Source organism: Acinonyx jubatus, chromosome E2, assembly GCF_027475565.1.
Source record: "Acinonyx jubatus isolate Ajub_Pintada_27869175 chromosome E2, VMU_Ajub_asm_v1.0, whole genome shotgun sequence".
In the NCBI taxonomy this organism is placed as follows: Eukaryota; Metazoa; Chordata; class Mammalia; order Carnivora; family Felidae; genus Acinonyx; species Acinonyx jubatus.
The window spans coordinates 10,987,951-11,002,403 of NC_069396.1; the positions used below are offsets into that span (position 1 = coordinate 10,987,951).

The window sequence follows — 14,453 nt, forward strand, 5'->3', positions numbered from 1 at the left end:
TTGCATTTTTAACAGTGCTTTGATTATTCTCTGTTGTTTGAGCTCTGTCTCTTGTTCCTATCTCCCACATATCTGCCAGCTCCCCTTCTGGATATTTCTGGGACTCTGCTTGCAGGGCAGGCTGATTCTCTCTTCTCCTCTGGTCCTCCCTGTGGTTCTGACATCCTCTACTCTTGCACCAAAATTTCTGTCCATTTTCAGTTTTCTGGGAAAATATTTAAAATCTGTTATCTAGGGATGACATCCTCTACTCTTGCACCAAAATTTCTGTCTGTTTTCAGTTTTCTGGGAAAATATTTAAAATCTGTTATCTAGGGATGACTCGTTCCATTCTCCCATCTATTACTAGTATGTCCAAGGACACAAATGTTAAGAGGCATCATTTATTTTATTTTGTTTTGTTTTGTTTTACTTTACTTTACTTTACTTTACTTTACTTTACTTTATTTTATTTTATTTTATTTTATTTTATTTTATTTATTTTAAGAGAGAGAACAAGCGAGCAGGCAATGGACAGAGAGAGAGGGAAAGAGAGAATCCCAAGCAGGGTCCCTGCTGTCAGTGCAGAGCCCACTGTGGGACTCAGTCTCACTAACCACGAGATTGTGATCTGAATCAAAATCAGGAGTCAAGCACTTAATGGACTGAACCACCCAGGTGCCCAAGAGACATCTTTTATAGCCACTGCCAAGGAAGAAGGATTAATACTAGAGGGTCCTATCCGAGAGACCCTCTGCCCCCAAAGAGGGGGCTGGCACCGATCAGCCACAGATGAAGTCTTTGACCGTGTCAGTCAACTGAGACCTCTTCTGTCTCTGTATCCTGTCCCTACTCTACTTTAAAACCAGAAGAGCCATTGGTAGCCCGGCAGGATAATGGAGAGGGGAGAGAGGAGGACAAGAATATGGTGGGGAAACAAACAATGGTCTCCGTTCTCCATCATAGATGTTCAGCCTGTGGGAGGCTGGACCTGAGTGGGGGAGGAGCTCCAACCTTGGACAGAGTTTCAAGGTTTGCTCTCACCAGGACCAGACATTTTAATTGCTAACATTAGACTGCTTATAATTTGACTTATGAGGGGTTTTTGTTATCTTAGGAGTGACTGGAAAAAATGAGACCCTCTCTGCTGTTCACATAGTACAAACGGGGAGTTAAAACCACAGAGCGGATTGAAAAGGACGATGACTGATTCTTCACTGACTTTTAAAAGATATGTCAAGAATGTTTTCCTTTTTGGAAATGTGTTAGGATGACAACTTATGGGTGGATTGACTCTTAATTTTGCTCCTTAAAAGAAACTTGAAGCTGCCTGGGTAGCTCGGTCGGTTGAGTGTCCAACGCTTGATTTCAGCTCAGGCCTCGGTGTCGTGGGATCAAGCCCTCTTTGGGGCTCCATGCTCAGCATGGGGCCTGCTTGGGATTCTCTCTCTCCCTCTCTCTCTGCTCTTCCCCCTCACTTGTGCATGCGTTCTCTCTCTCTAAAATAAAAAAGAAGAAAAAGAAACTTTCACATACTTTTGCATGGTCTGCGATGTAATGGTTCTCCAAGATAAGTGCATCATTTTTTTCCTTGTAATGTTTTCTCCATGTGATAATCTGATGGTGCTCATGTGCATGTGCAAACTATCAGGGGACAAAAATACTAACTCATAGCCTAAAAACCAAAAATGAACATAATCTCAATATTACTATCAAGTTGAACATTCTGGGATGATTTTTTGTTGTTTGCACATAGAGGCTGTGTGTGCCCTTGTCTGACAAGTTAAGTTGATTCTGATTAATTTTCTCTTAGAATGTGGATGAGGGCAGCTGTCCCAGGGTCCTGCTCATGCGCTTCCTGTCTTTTTTTTTTTTCTTCAAGATTTTATTATTAACGTGCAGTCAAATTATATGGATGAGAAGCAATGCTGCGCCTTGCGCCTACCTCAAAGGTGTGATTTTTTAAAATCAATTTTATGGAGGCATAACTTACATCCCAATAAAATGTACTCATTTTAAATGTATAGTTCAATGAGTTTTGACAAATGCAGACACACATGCAACAATCACCACTTCCGAGGCAGAGTCTTTTTATCATCCCCCAAAGTTCACTTGGCCCATTTGCAGTCCGTCCCCTCTAACCCCCAGGAGTAGGCAAAACCTGATTTGCTTTCTGCCACTATAGGTTAGTGTTGCCTCTTCTAGAATATCAAAGAAACTGAATTATACTTTCTGTGTGTCAGGCTTTTTTTTTTTTTCTGCCCAGCATGTTTTCAAGATTCATCCGTATTCTCATGTTCATCAGCGATTCATTTCTTTTTGTTGATGAGCGGTGATTACATTCCCCTCCCTAAATTTCTGTGGTTAGCAGTGACCTGCGCCTACAGCACCTGCAAGAATGAGTCCGGGGGTGGGGGTGGATTTTATCCCCAAACATGTCATTTGTATATTGTGCAACCTTGAGCCAGTCCCGCCTAAGCCAGCCTTTTCATGCTCGATGTGGGTGATGATGGCACGTTACTTTGTAAGCCCAAGAATGGTCTACATAAGAGACGCGGGAAGTCAAGGGTTGGTAGTGCCTTTGCCAGCACGAAGATGTGGAAAGCCGCGTGTGGCCTAATAACTCTCCTCATGATCCCCAACAGCGGCGTTTGAAGCCTGATTCAGGAAGCTGCCACTGCCGTATTCTGTCATTCCCCTCTATGTCTTCATGTGTGGGAAGATACTATTTCCCACCTCCATTGCTGTGAAAAATGATGATCCTCTCACATACAAAGGGTTGTATTTGCAAACAGGAACTGAGAAGTAGGAGTAAAAGGCTTCTTTGGGAAATGTATTTTTATTCCTAAGCAAGTATAAACTCATATTTTTGTAAGGTAAAAATTAATAAATGGAGAAACAAATAATATAGGACAGGGATGTCTGTAGTCTAGAAGCACACTTTTTTCAAATGGTTCTAATTGCTCTTAAAATATTATTATTCCAGGTGCAGAGCACTATTTGCTTTTCTGTGCTCCATACCCATCACCGTCAAGGTAAGAGGGATGAAATGCTGCGTGTTTGCGCACTGTGCCTGGTTCATGAGTGATGCTTTAGGCTGCAAGGTAGTGTTTTATGTCAGTATCAGACTGTTGATAACCAGAGATGTCACCCGACTGGCCCTTGCGGTTCATATGAGTTCAAGATGCCCTCAGCAATAACCACTAGGGAACTTTGAAAAAAATGTTTAAAACGTTCATTACTTACACGTCCTGGAAATTACATGGCCTGCCTAGGGCCACACAGCAAGGTCACAGCAGGAGGTGGGGAGAAGCACATGGGCCCGATGTCCTGCTTCTCTTGGGGTCAAGGTAGGGGCTTCACATCCTTAATTCCAACAAAGGTTCATTTGAACCCACGGAAAGCAGAATCTGAGAGTCAGGGACAACTTTTCTACTCATGTGCTTTGGGAAGGTCCTGCTCTCACCCTCCACTGCTTGTGCAGGCCCTCGTCACACAAGAAATGAGGTGTCCTCCTGGCCCTCCCCCTTCTGTGGTTCCCTGACCACTGTAGATTCCCAGAAGTCTGTCTGCATGGTGATGTCATGAAATACCATCCCAGTGGTACCTGGGGACTTACGTGGAGGCAGCCGGGGTCCTGCTTAATGGGCTTCCTCCTGTCTGCCTCCTCGGGACCAATCCGTCCTCCTCTCAGGAAGGAAATCTTTCATTCATGATCTTCACAGGAACAGTATGACAACAAGGTTAATTTTACGTGTCAGTTTGGGCTAAGTGATACCCAGGTAGCTGGTAAAACATTATTTCTGGGTGTGTCTGTGAGTGTGTTTCTGGAAGAGATCAGCATTTGGACCTGTAGTCAGAATAAAAAAGATTGCCATCACCAATATGGATGGGCATCACCCAGTCCATTGAGGACCCAATAGACCAAAAAGGTAGAAGAAGGACAGATTCTCTCTCAGTACTTGAGCTGGGATATCCCTCTTCTCCTGCCCTTGGACATTAGTGCCCCTGGTTCCCATACCTGCAGACTTAGGCTGAGACCATTGGATCTACAGGTCCTCATGCCTTTGGGTTGGACCAAACACCATTGGCTTTCCTGAGTTTCTAGCTTGCACATGGAAGATCATGGGACTTCTCAAACTTTGTAATCACATGAGTAAATAGCTCATAATAAATATTCTGTATGTCTGTATGTTCTTGGTTAGGTTTGTCTGGAGAACCTGAATAATACCTAAAAGTGGTTTTAGAGAAAGGGAAAATTTTTTTTAGGTTTATTTATTTATTTTGAAAGAGAGAGAGTGCAGTTGGGGGAAGAGGCAGAGAGAGGGAGAGAGAGAATCCCAAGGAGGCTCTGCATTGACAGATGAGGGGCTTGACCTGAGCTGGAATCAAGAGTTGGACACTCAAGATCATGACCTGAGCTGAAATCAAGAGTCGGTGACTAAACCGACTGAGCCCCCCAGGCACTCGGAAGAAGTAAAATTTAGGGCTGAGTTTTCTGAATTGGTTCTGGGGTTTCTGGAGTTGGCTCTCTAATCTAATTAGATTTAAAGATGCTAATGATTCTGTTTGCAGCAGTAAAGAGAGCTCTGGTCGTCCATGGTGTGAGCCCTTGATAGCAATATGCAAAAGACGTGCATTGGATCCTCCTCATCAAGGAGTTAAGAGACTCTGTATGTAATACTTGGAAACCTTTTTGGCAAACGGGGGAATATAAATGACATTGGTTCCTTTTTCCTAATGTGGCTGGACGAAGTGGTGAAAGAAATGGATGAGCTCAGAGATTTGATCTGATTTCTCAGCTGAAACACCACATAAATGACCCAAGAGCTTCTATATGTGTCTTGAAGGCGATGCCATACACACAGGGCTGAAATTGCTGCAAATCAAGCACAGGACCCCATCCTGCAACTGGCTGAGTTACAACACAGATTGAACTCCTAGCCTCTCTGGGCGTCTGTTATTAAAGTGAGAGCAATGACTGGGAAAGAATGAGAGCCTGTTATTTGGAATGGGGACATGTGGGAAGATCCTGATGAAGCTGGGGACGCTGAGCCTCTCAATTCTAATGAGTCTTTCACGCTGGTGGAAGGGGCCTCTCCACTCTCAGTGGTATCAGCCTTACCACCCCCATCTCTGGGATGGAGACAGGGAAAGTTAAAGTAGGACAAAGCAGACTGTTCTTCCTGAGATTCAACTACTTTTCTAGAATAAAGGTCCCGGTATTACTCCCTTTGGTGGATTTCCAGAATTTTGAAAATCCTGATTTTGTTCCTCATACCAGTGATCTCATTCTTTTATGGAGAAGAGGAATTTTGAATGTTCTTACCCCACTCTTCTTGCCGACGTCACCTAGGGTCATGTCATGAAGCTATTAAAAGCATGACTGTAGCCCTTTTCTTTGTTTTTCTAACAGTTAGGTGTTGTCCAACCAGAGGTTACAGCTGTCCATAGTATTCACTTTGCTGAAAAGTGGCAGATGGTTTTGCTTGTGAAAAAGGCAAAAAAAAAAAATTCATAATGTTACATTTTTAACAGCAGCATACAATAATCCCCAGCTGTTCAACGTTTGTCACATTTTGCAAAGAACCTATAACCATCAAGTAGGATTTATCTTCTGTATTTTTAGGTGGACATACCTCAATTTGTAGAGGTTTTCTGTTTTCCTTTTGGTAATATTTACATAATGCTTTTTAAATTTTTTCAATGTTTATTTTTAAGAGAGAAAGAGACACACACAGAATGTGAGTGGGGGAGGGGCAGAGAGAGAGAGAGAGAGAGGGAGACACAGAATATGAAGCAGGTTCCAGACTCTGAGCTGTCAGCACATAGCCTGATGGGGGGCTCAAACCCATGAACTGTGAGATCATGACCTGAGCTGAAGTTGGTCGCTTAACCAACTGATCCACCCAGGTGCCCCTATAATGTTTTTTGTTTTTGTTTTTGTTTTATAAATAACTCTAACTGATCTTTTCCTCACTTTAATTTTTTCCTCAAGGGTTAGTGTAGAAATGAATCAAATTCTCACTTAATTCCATGATTTTCGTGACATTTCTGTTATCTCAAGAATGCCTCTTGTCACCATGACCCCTAAAGGGGAAATCTCTCTGTGAATCATATGGCTGGAATTAATCTTTTAGCATCTCAAAATAACTCTGAATATTCCTGCTCATCTTTACTTCAAAATATTGGCCCAGTCTGTGCATGTATATTTATTTATGTGCAAGCCAAGTAAACCTAACCTTTTTGTGATCTGGAATTTTCATGACTTTTGAGTGTTCTTATCATGTGGTCTTGGAACCCAACTGATGGAAGTGAGTTTATTTATAAAGAAAATATTATTTGAAACCGCTTGAAAATAGGCGATACAGAATTGCATAACATTGTGACTTTTCAAGAACCTTTTTCACAAAATATCTGAGAAATCTCTCTCTTTTCCGCTGTGTATTCACTTTCATGGTCTATAAATATTACTAGGAACATGGTTTTGGGGGAAAAAACTGTTTTTCATGTAACAGCGTTGAGTGAAACTGATCTTTCTCTACAGTTGACCCTTGTGGTCCTTTTTGAATTTTCAGTGATTAATAATGTTGAAAAATATCAGCATTCGTCTGAAAGTTAAGAACACGTCAGAAGGCTGATAGCCCCTTCAGTGTCCCCTGAGAGGAGGGGAAGAGAGGAGTGATTGAACTGGATGAAGAAACCAGTCTTCAGTAATGGTGATTAGAATGTCTTTTGTAGATTTTATGGAAACACATGATTATCTTAGATCGTTTCCAGGGTTTTAAGAGCTGCTTATACAGCTGAAGCATCCAGAAGCTCGGGTGTAGTTGGATGTGGACCCCAGTGTTGTCTTCTCACTGTTAGATAATATATGATGGAACTGAGGGAGGAAAGAAATGGGGGGATGGGAGAGCTCCTGCTTACCTGGACAGCGGGACATGAGCTTCCCTCTCTCTAGACCTGGAAGATACTTAAAGCAGATTCTCTCACTTGCATGGGTGTTTCCATAACTTCTTCAGAGCTCCCCCACCTGTCAGTCTGCTGATTGCACTCAATGGCAGTTTGGGTGATGTTTTCTGTGATATGATTGCCACTCCTCTCTCCACCTCTAATATTCAGGACCTTCAAGCCACACAGACTCTCTGCTAGAGTTCTGTCTTCTTTCCAGGTTTACTTGTTCAGGTGTCAAAATAGGTCCAGGAGGTCCAGGCTGAGTTTTAGTATCTCAAGGATCGTACAACATCACCTGCTCTATGTCCCTGCTCAGTAAAAGTCCAGGGCAATTCCTGTGTGGCTACTTTTATTGTTGTTCTGCTTTATTTAAAACTTTATTTTTTATTACTAAAAAAATGTTCGGGGCTCCTGGTTAAGCGTCCAACTTTGGCTCAGGTCATGGTCTCGCAGTTTTTGAATTTGAACCCAGGGTCGAGCTCTGTGCTGACATCTCAGAGCCTGAAGCCTGCTTCGGATTCTGTGTCTCCCTCCCTCTCTGTCCCTCTCCTACTCACACTCTGTCTCTGTCTCTGTCTCTCTCAAAAATAAACATACATTTAAAAAAATGTTCTGTAGACCTCTACATTTCAATGGCAAGAGTCAGATTCCATTTTACCATTTTCACCCCTTCCAGGAAGCATGAAGCAGGCTTTCTTTCCTTTGGGCTCCATTGGTACCTCACCTTCTACCCTCAAGATTCCTCCCCCTACATGCACACAGAAGCTTACACCAACTCACACACCCTGTCCTCCTGTGTATCGAGGGGGGTGGGTGTGTGTGGGACAAATGGCACCGGTTTCTCTGAAGAAATCATCTTCATAAAATTCTCTCTACAACTAAAATTCCTGAGGCACCTGGGTGGCCCAGTCAGTTAAGTGTCTAGCTCAAGTCATGATCTCGCTGTTCATGCGTTTGAGCCCTGCGTCAGGCGCTCTGCTGTCAGCGTGGAGCCCACTTCAGATCCTCTGTCCTCCTCTCTGCATCTCCTCCACACACCTTCCCTCTCTCTCAAAAATAAGCCTTAAAAAAAAATGGAATAAAAAGATAAAACTCCTAACCATTTTCTACCCTCCAGCCAAGTGGATGTCAGTTGCTAGCATTTCCTTTTGATATCTACATCGTGATCTGACTCCTAACACTTCATTACGCTGTATCTCTTATATCTGTGTGTCTCAGCCAAAACTTTCAATGCTCCTTTGCAGGAGCTTAAAGTCAGAATACCTACTTAATTGTATTTATTTGGGCTGCGAAAGATTTCCAAACATGCATGCGCCAGCAGAGCAAAACTGGTCTTGGGTCCGTCATTGAATTTGAAAACGTACTTATGAGTTGGGGCCATTCAACCGATCAATCAACTCATCAAAGACTATCTTCCTACACTAACTCCTTCTAAACACAAGTAGCAAATTAAAACTGGTTCTTTTCTGTATCTTTTTCACAGTTGAAATCAGAATAATTTCAAGAGCAGGCTCGCTTTGGCTGCACGTGTACTAAAGTTGGAACAATGCAGAAAGATTAGCGTGGCCCCTCAGCAAGGATGATGTGCAGATCCACGGAGACTAATTTCAGGAGCTAAATCGGGTATCAATTTTTACCTCTGTTCAAATAAGGAACGTTGTCTTCTTGGCATCTTTTTCATTCCTATCTTATTTTCCACACTCACCAACAGACCCTCTTCTGGTACTCTGCCCCAGCTTGGAGGTTGCTAATTACTGGGGCGAGGTTCAGAGCAAGACTGAAACCAAATGATCTGCAGTCTCTGTGTACCCTTGAGAATCATTTTCTGCACAGCACCTTCGTGCTTGGTGGAAAAGGCAGACTTCATTAGCGTAAGTCACGAATAACACAATGAAATAGTACTTTCCAGACTTCAGTGACACTACAAGATTCAACGAAGAAGCTCGTTTTGTCTGCGAGAACTTAAGCCAGGAAAGACTTTCTTATCTATTTGGCATTTTCCTATTTTCCCCTCAATCTAAGCTAATTTATCTTAAGGCACTGTCACCAGTGGTCCTCACTCATGTAAGGTAAGTACAGTTGTTCAAATGGGTAAGCTGTGTTGGATACAGTAAAATATGTTCGTAACTCAAAAAAAAAGTCTAGACAAATGAGAAGAGATCTCCCAGATAAGACTTCCAGGAATCACACTGGCTCACTTCTCCCTTAGTAAGAGAACCCAATATGTAGCCGTGTCGATTGTCAGTAATGGTTTTCCCTGCCTTATTGCCATCTAGGTACAAGCTCTAATAATATCTTCTTTTTGAGATGTAAGGAGAAATTCTGTGTGGTAATTGTGAAAAGAACAAATACCTTAAATGGAAGAGTTTATATCCTCATTTGGGAAGCGATAACAAATACCAACATAGAAGATTCAGGATGATCATGGGTACCTTAGTATTCACTGTAGCACTAGTTATGATGGCAAAGAAATTGATAGCCTAAAAGTCTAGCAGAAGGTTAGTTATTGTACAACCACAGCACCAAAATCCTCCGCCACCATGCATTCCCGTCACGTTTTTCAAGAATACTTAATAATACGGGAATGTGTCTCGCTGTGCAAGACATGCTGTGCAAGAATGAAGTATATTTTTCCATGTGATGGAAAATTATACAGCCTTAAATATTGTTTCTGAAGATTACTAGTAACATGGGGAAATGTTTATGGCCTTATGTTCACCAAAAAGCATGATGTCCACTTGTACAAAATGCCACTAAGTGCATAGAAGAAATCTTAAAAAGAAATACATGAGAATGCGAAACACTGCTTTCACACGAGTGGTCAGGATACGTGCATACCTCGCCCCTCTTCTTTAGTATAGCTGAAGGTTTCTACAGGGGAAAAAGTACCATCTTTGCAGTGGAAATATACTTCTAACTTGTATTTCTAAGAATAAATACAAGCACAGTAGAGACTTTAAGTAAAAGGAGGGCTGGGGAGGCTTCCTTGGCTTTGGCATTTAGAAGGTAATTGAAGAACTTAGCCAGAACATTTTCAGTGAAGGTGATGGGGGGAGAAGTCAGTTGGCCGGAGATTAAAATTTTAAATGGGAAGCTAAATGTGTTAGCGAATTTAAACCCTATTTCCAAACCACTTGGCTATGAAAGGGATGGAAAAAGATAAAGGAGTAGCTCAAGAGGGACATTAGGTTAGGAACGGGCTATATCTATACGTTTAATGGGAGATACCAGAGGATATTTAGGGCTGCGTGGGAGTCCGTAGAAAAGCAAACGTTTTGAATATAGGTTAAAAGCCTCAATTTTCTCTGGGAAGGAAGAGAAGTTATCAGCAGAGAAAAGTGGCTGGTGGCAGGTTTTGAGAAGAGGTTAACAAAGAATTAAAATCGTTGCTGTGGTGTTTTTTTTCCCTGCACCGGTAGTTGACCAGTGGGCATGACAGTATTGCTCAGCAGCATTAGAGCCCAGATGCCACTGTGTTCTGGAACGCGTGACGACACCAATCTGCTCAAATGTGTGATTTCATCTAACAGTCTGCGGGGGGCTGGGATGGAGCAGAAGAGGTGAATAACGGGACCGATGCGGAATGGAGAGATTAGAAGTTTGGGTGGGAAAGGGGGACCCAAATTATAACTCCTTTGCAACCTCAGGGACGTGGGGGCTGAGGAGCCTGCGCTGGGAATTAGGTCTTGTAAAGGAGTGGAGGTGTAGCCCCCAGATCAGGAAGCGGACAGGGTCCTCGAGGGCGGCTTGAGGCACTCAAGCCATTGTGTCATCTTGTGTCTCTTCCTTGCGGATGGGTCTGGCTCATCGTGCTTTTATCGGCAGGGTTTTTATTGTAAACGTGACCTAACCAGGGAATATTTTCCAGGCTCACTTTCTTGTATTTATTTTTCTTTAATTGCACAGAGTGTTGTGAATAGTCGTAGAAGCAACCGTGAATAGCGTCTGTCACAGAGAAATGAGCGGTCCTTGGCCACAGCACATAAAGCTGCTCCATGGAGCTGGGGAGCGTGCCCTGTGGTCTGTGCAGGTAAAGGGGGCTTCCAGAAAGAAAGAGCACCCCGAGGCTCTTCCTAGGCAGCTAAACTCTCCTTGCTGGAGTATCATCCCTGATAATCAGATTTCGTGTCACCCGTGAGCTAAATTATGTGTGAAGGCTGAAAGTTGAAAATTCCCTCTCTCACTGGAGGAAATAAGATAGAAGGTTAGTGTGTTTTTAAAAAAAAAATTGTAAATATATATAAATATATATATGTATATATTTTTCTCATTAGTGTGATAACACAAATTCACATACACTGTCATTTTATACGTTCCGATTGCATTAGAGATCAGACATGATTTTTCTTCTGTGCCATCAAGAACATTATTTTTTAATCATTGCTGCCACAGCGTGTCTGAGGCTGTCTGGTTCTTTTTAATCACATAATCAAAGGAATGTAGTGGGTTCATCATGAGCATCTATATCTATAAGACAGTGTCCACATAGACTATGGGATAGTTTATGGCCTCAGAGTAGGAGAGGGACTAATATAGCATATATAATGATTAATATTATAGATCAGTTCTTCCATATCTACTTCAGGGCTCCTTTGCGTTTATTCCGTGTAATAATTAATAATAGGCCCCGTGGGCTTTAAACATTAGCCATGTCCTGTGAATAAATAATAAATGTATCATAAACAAGCAGGGAGAAAAGGAAATCCCGTGCACACTTTAACATACTCAATTCAGTATCTGTACTGAATTTCCCATAAATGGGTAGAATGCGTCTTAGAAAATACCCCTAAAATCAAGTACTTATTAAGACAGGTTCACACTGATGATGGTACAGATATTGAGCATGTAATCTGTGCCTCGTACTATTGCAGGTGCTCTCTCTGTATTATCTCACTTAATCTTTGGCTCAGTCCCATCAGATAAATATTACTACTGTCACAATTGTAAAGGAAAATAACCTGAGAGGTACACTCCCATGCTAGAGATTATATACCCACCACCACCTGACCATCCCTGCCCTCTGCAAGACTCTATGTGCCATTATTTGTTATACTTACGATAAGGTAGAGTTCTTAACTTTGATGGTTTCCAAGAACGATCAGATTTTTTGCCCCATTTATCTAGTGGGATTCATTATTTTTGCTTTCCAACACTGTGTCATTACACTGATCTTCTTTTATATCTAGGGGTAGACTGTTTTAAAAGCTGAATTGATGCAGGCAGTAAAATCTAATGACCGTGTGTCAACGTCATTAGTGGAATGACAAAGTTAACCTGATGCATCTCTTAATACAGAACAAGAGTCTGTACCAAAATTGGTTAATGCGAAATATTAAAAATCCTAACCATTAATACGTTCTAACATTGACCGTAAAATGGTATGGCGTCATGTTTGGTTCTGATTTTTTCCTATTTTGAAACATCTTGTCTTTGAAGGTTCCTTGAATTTTAAGGTACACCAATATAATGAAATGCAAACATCATTTTCCATGCACCATTGAACCTAGCAGTTGGAATTTTTAAAATGCATTTGTAAGGAGAAACTCAAAGAAGGACGTGTTTTCGTTTATTTTTATTAAAATTCTGCATGCTTACCTAAATTACTCTCCTGAGTGGCACATGGCAACTACATAGCAACGTAGGCTTTAAAGAAGTTTTGCAAGTTCAAATTAAATACCATTTCGCCCAGGCTAATGGGGTTTTTAGCAAAATTCTCCAGTGGTGGGGGGAGAAAGGCAATAAAGTTTGTCTAAACTGGACAATAGCTGATTGGACCTTGAAATGGGTCAGAACTGGCCCATTATTGGAAAACATTGAATGACTTTTCCTGTCAAATTTTCTGAATTACCCCGGACCCTTTCCTGACCTAACCCAGCACGTATGTATTTCTGATAGCAGTTTCCCCGACCCAGGATTCCCCAGTACAACTGACTAGCCTGCATTTATCCTAAGAGGGGAAAAGCTGTCTAAAAAGGAGACTTTTCTCCAGAGTCATTTCAATAGGGCCATGACTTTCTGTGTGCTCTCATCTGCTCATCTCGTCTCATCCCAAAATACAGCCATCCCTTAACTCTCTATGACCCAATGGTTACTCTCACAGTGGTAGTTTTCCTTGATATGGTGGAGTTCAAGCGATCTTTCAGGAGACATCTAGATGTTCGATATCTCCTGTGTCCTTGCCCATGCTTCCTGAGCGTATTGGTTACTGCAAAGGCTTCTCAGTTCTGCTTCCTGACTACACCACTAGCTGGATATTCAAGTGACCGAGGTTTAGACTCTAAATCTGTCGCTGTCACTTGTAGGATTTGGAGTAAATCACTTAATTTCCTTGAACTTCGTTGCTCAGATCAAAGTAGTGTATAATTAAGAATGATTGTGAGGATTACAACAGATATTGTGAGTGAAGTTTATTTGTTGACACATTGTAATATAATTACATATAATTAGGGAGGCTATAAAATAAACCCAAATGTGAAAGGGTGGAAACGTGAAATGGCGGTAATGGGAGAAACATTATATTGAGAGGAAAAGAAATTGACAAGGTAAAAGTGAAAAACAATGAAGTCTGTCATAAGGCTGTCGTAACCAATCCTATTTTTTAAAATAATGTGTTGTGCCACAGTTTGCTTTCATTGCAGAATGAAAATTCAGAATTAGAATAGTATGCTGTATAAGCTTTGGCACCCTGGAATCGATACGTCTTTCACCTTCAAGTCAGTGAGAATTTATTCTTGAGAGCGGTCCATACTTAGCAGAAATAAAATTACAGACCTACCTCCAGTGAAAACATTAAAAAATGTAATAGCTATAATTCTCATGAGAATAATGAAGCCTCACATGTATGGGCAAGAAATACTATTTAAGAAATTACTCTGTCGGACGTTCTAACCATTGTACATGCATCGCCTCATTTAATCATACCAACTTTACGGTGTTGGTGATGTCAATAGCACCACGACACAACTGGAGCTCATTGACTGTACATGACTTGTCCACAGTCACAAGACAAATACGTAGCAAAACCAGGATGGGAACCTCCCTCCTTAGCTGCACAGTACATGTCACAGTCACTAGAAGGGCTCCCTCCCTCTTTCCCCTTCTGGCCACTGGTGTGCAGGACGGAGCTGGCTCTAGCGTCTTGCAAGGCTCCATTGTTAAGTCGTGAGCAATTTTGTGAGATCGTTGTTAAACACAGTTCCTTTTAAACTGACCACAGTGGAAACATTTATAGCACAGAAATTGGCAAATATTACAGGTCAGAGACACCCCCTCCCAGCCACCGGAGCCAGGTGTTAAACATTTACCATCATACCACTGAATTAAAGTTGGAGATGTTCTTCTAGCTTCCATTTATGGATAATTTTAAATGCCTTTTAAATTCCCTCAAAAGCAAAACGGAAAATGAATCAAAATGAACCATAAAATAACAGTCAGATTTCCATCAGGCAGTTTGTGTTACACCATGTTGATGTTTGATATCCTTTGTAAAAATAGGGCAATTCTTAATGTTGAAAGTTAAA

The 14,453-nt window shown here is 41.7% G+C and overlaps 1 long non-coding RNA gene across 2 annotated transcripts in view; it reads left to right on the plus strand.

Annotated features, from left to right (window-relative positions):
* Positions 1 to 14,453, plus strand: part of LOC113604424 (uncharacterized) — a 200,406-nt gene that overhangs the window by 165,312 nt on the left and 20,641 nt on the right. For both annotated transcript variants that reach the window (XR_003426370.2, XR_008293495.1), the window contains exons 5-7: positions 2,966 to 3,014; positions 8,417 to 8,556; positions 10,840 to 10,963. This is a non-coding gene — a long non-coding RNA (uncharacterized LOC113604424). The remainder of the gene's footprint in view (positions 1 to 2,965; positions 3,015 to 8,416; positions 8,557 to 10,839; positions 10,964 to 14,453) is intronic.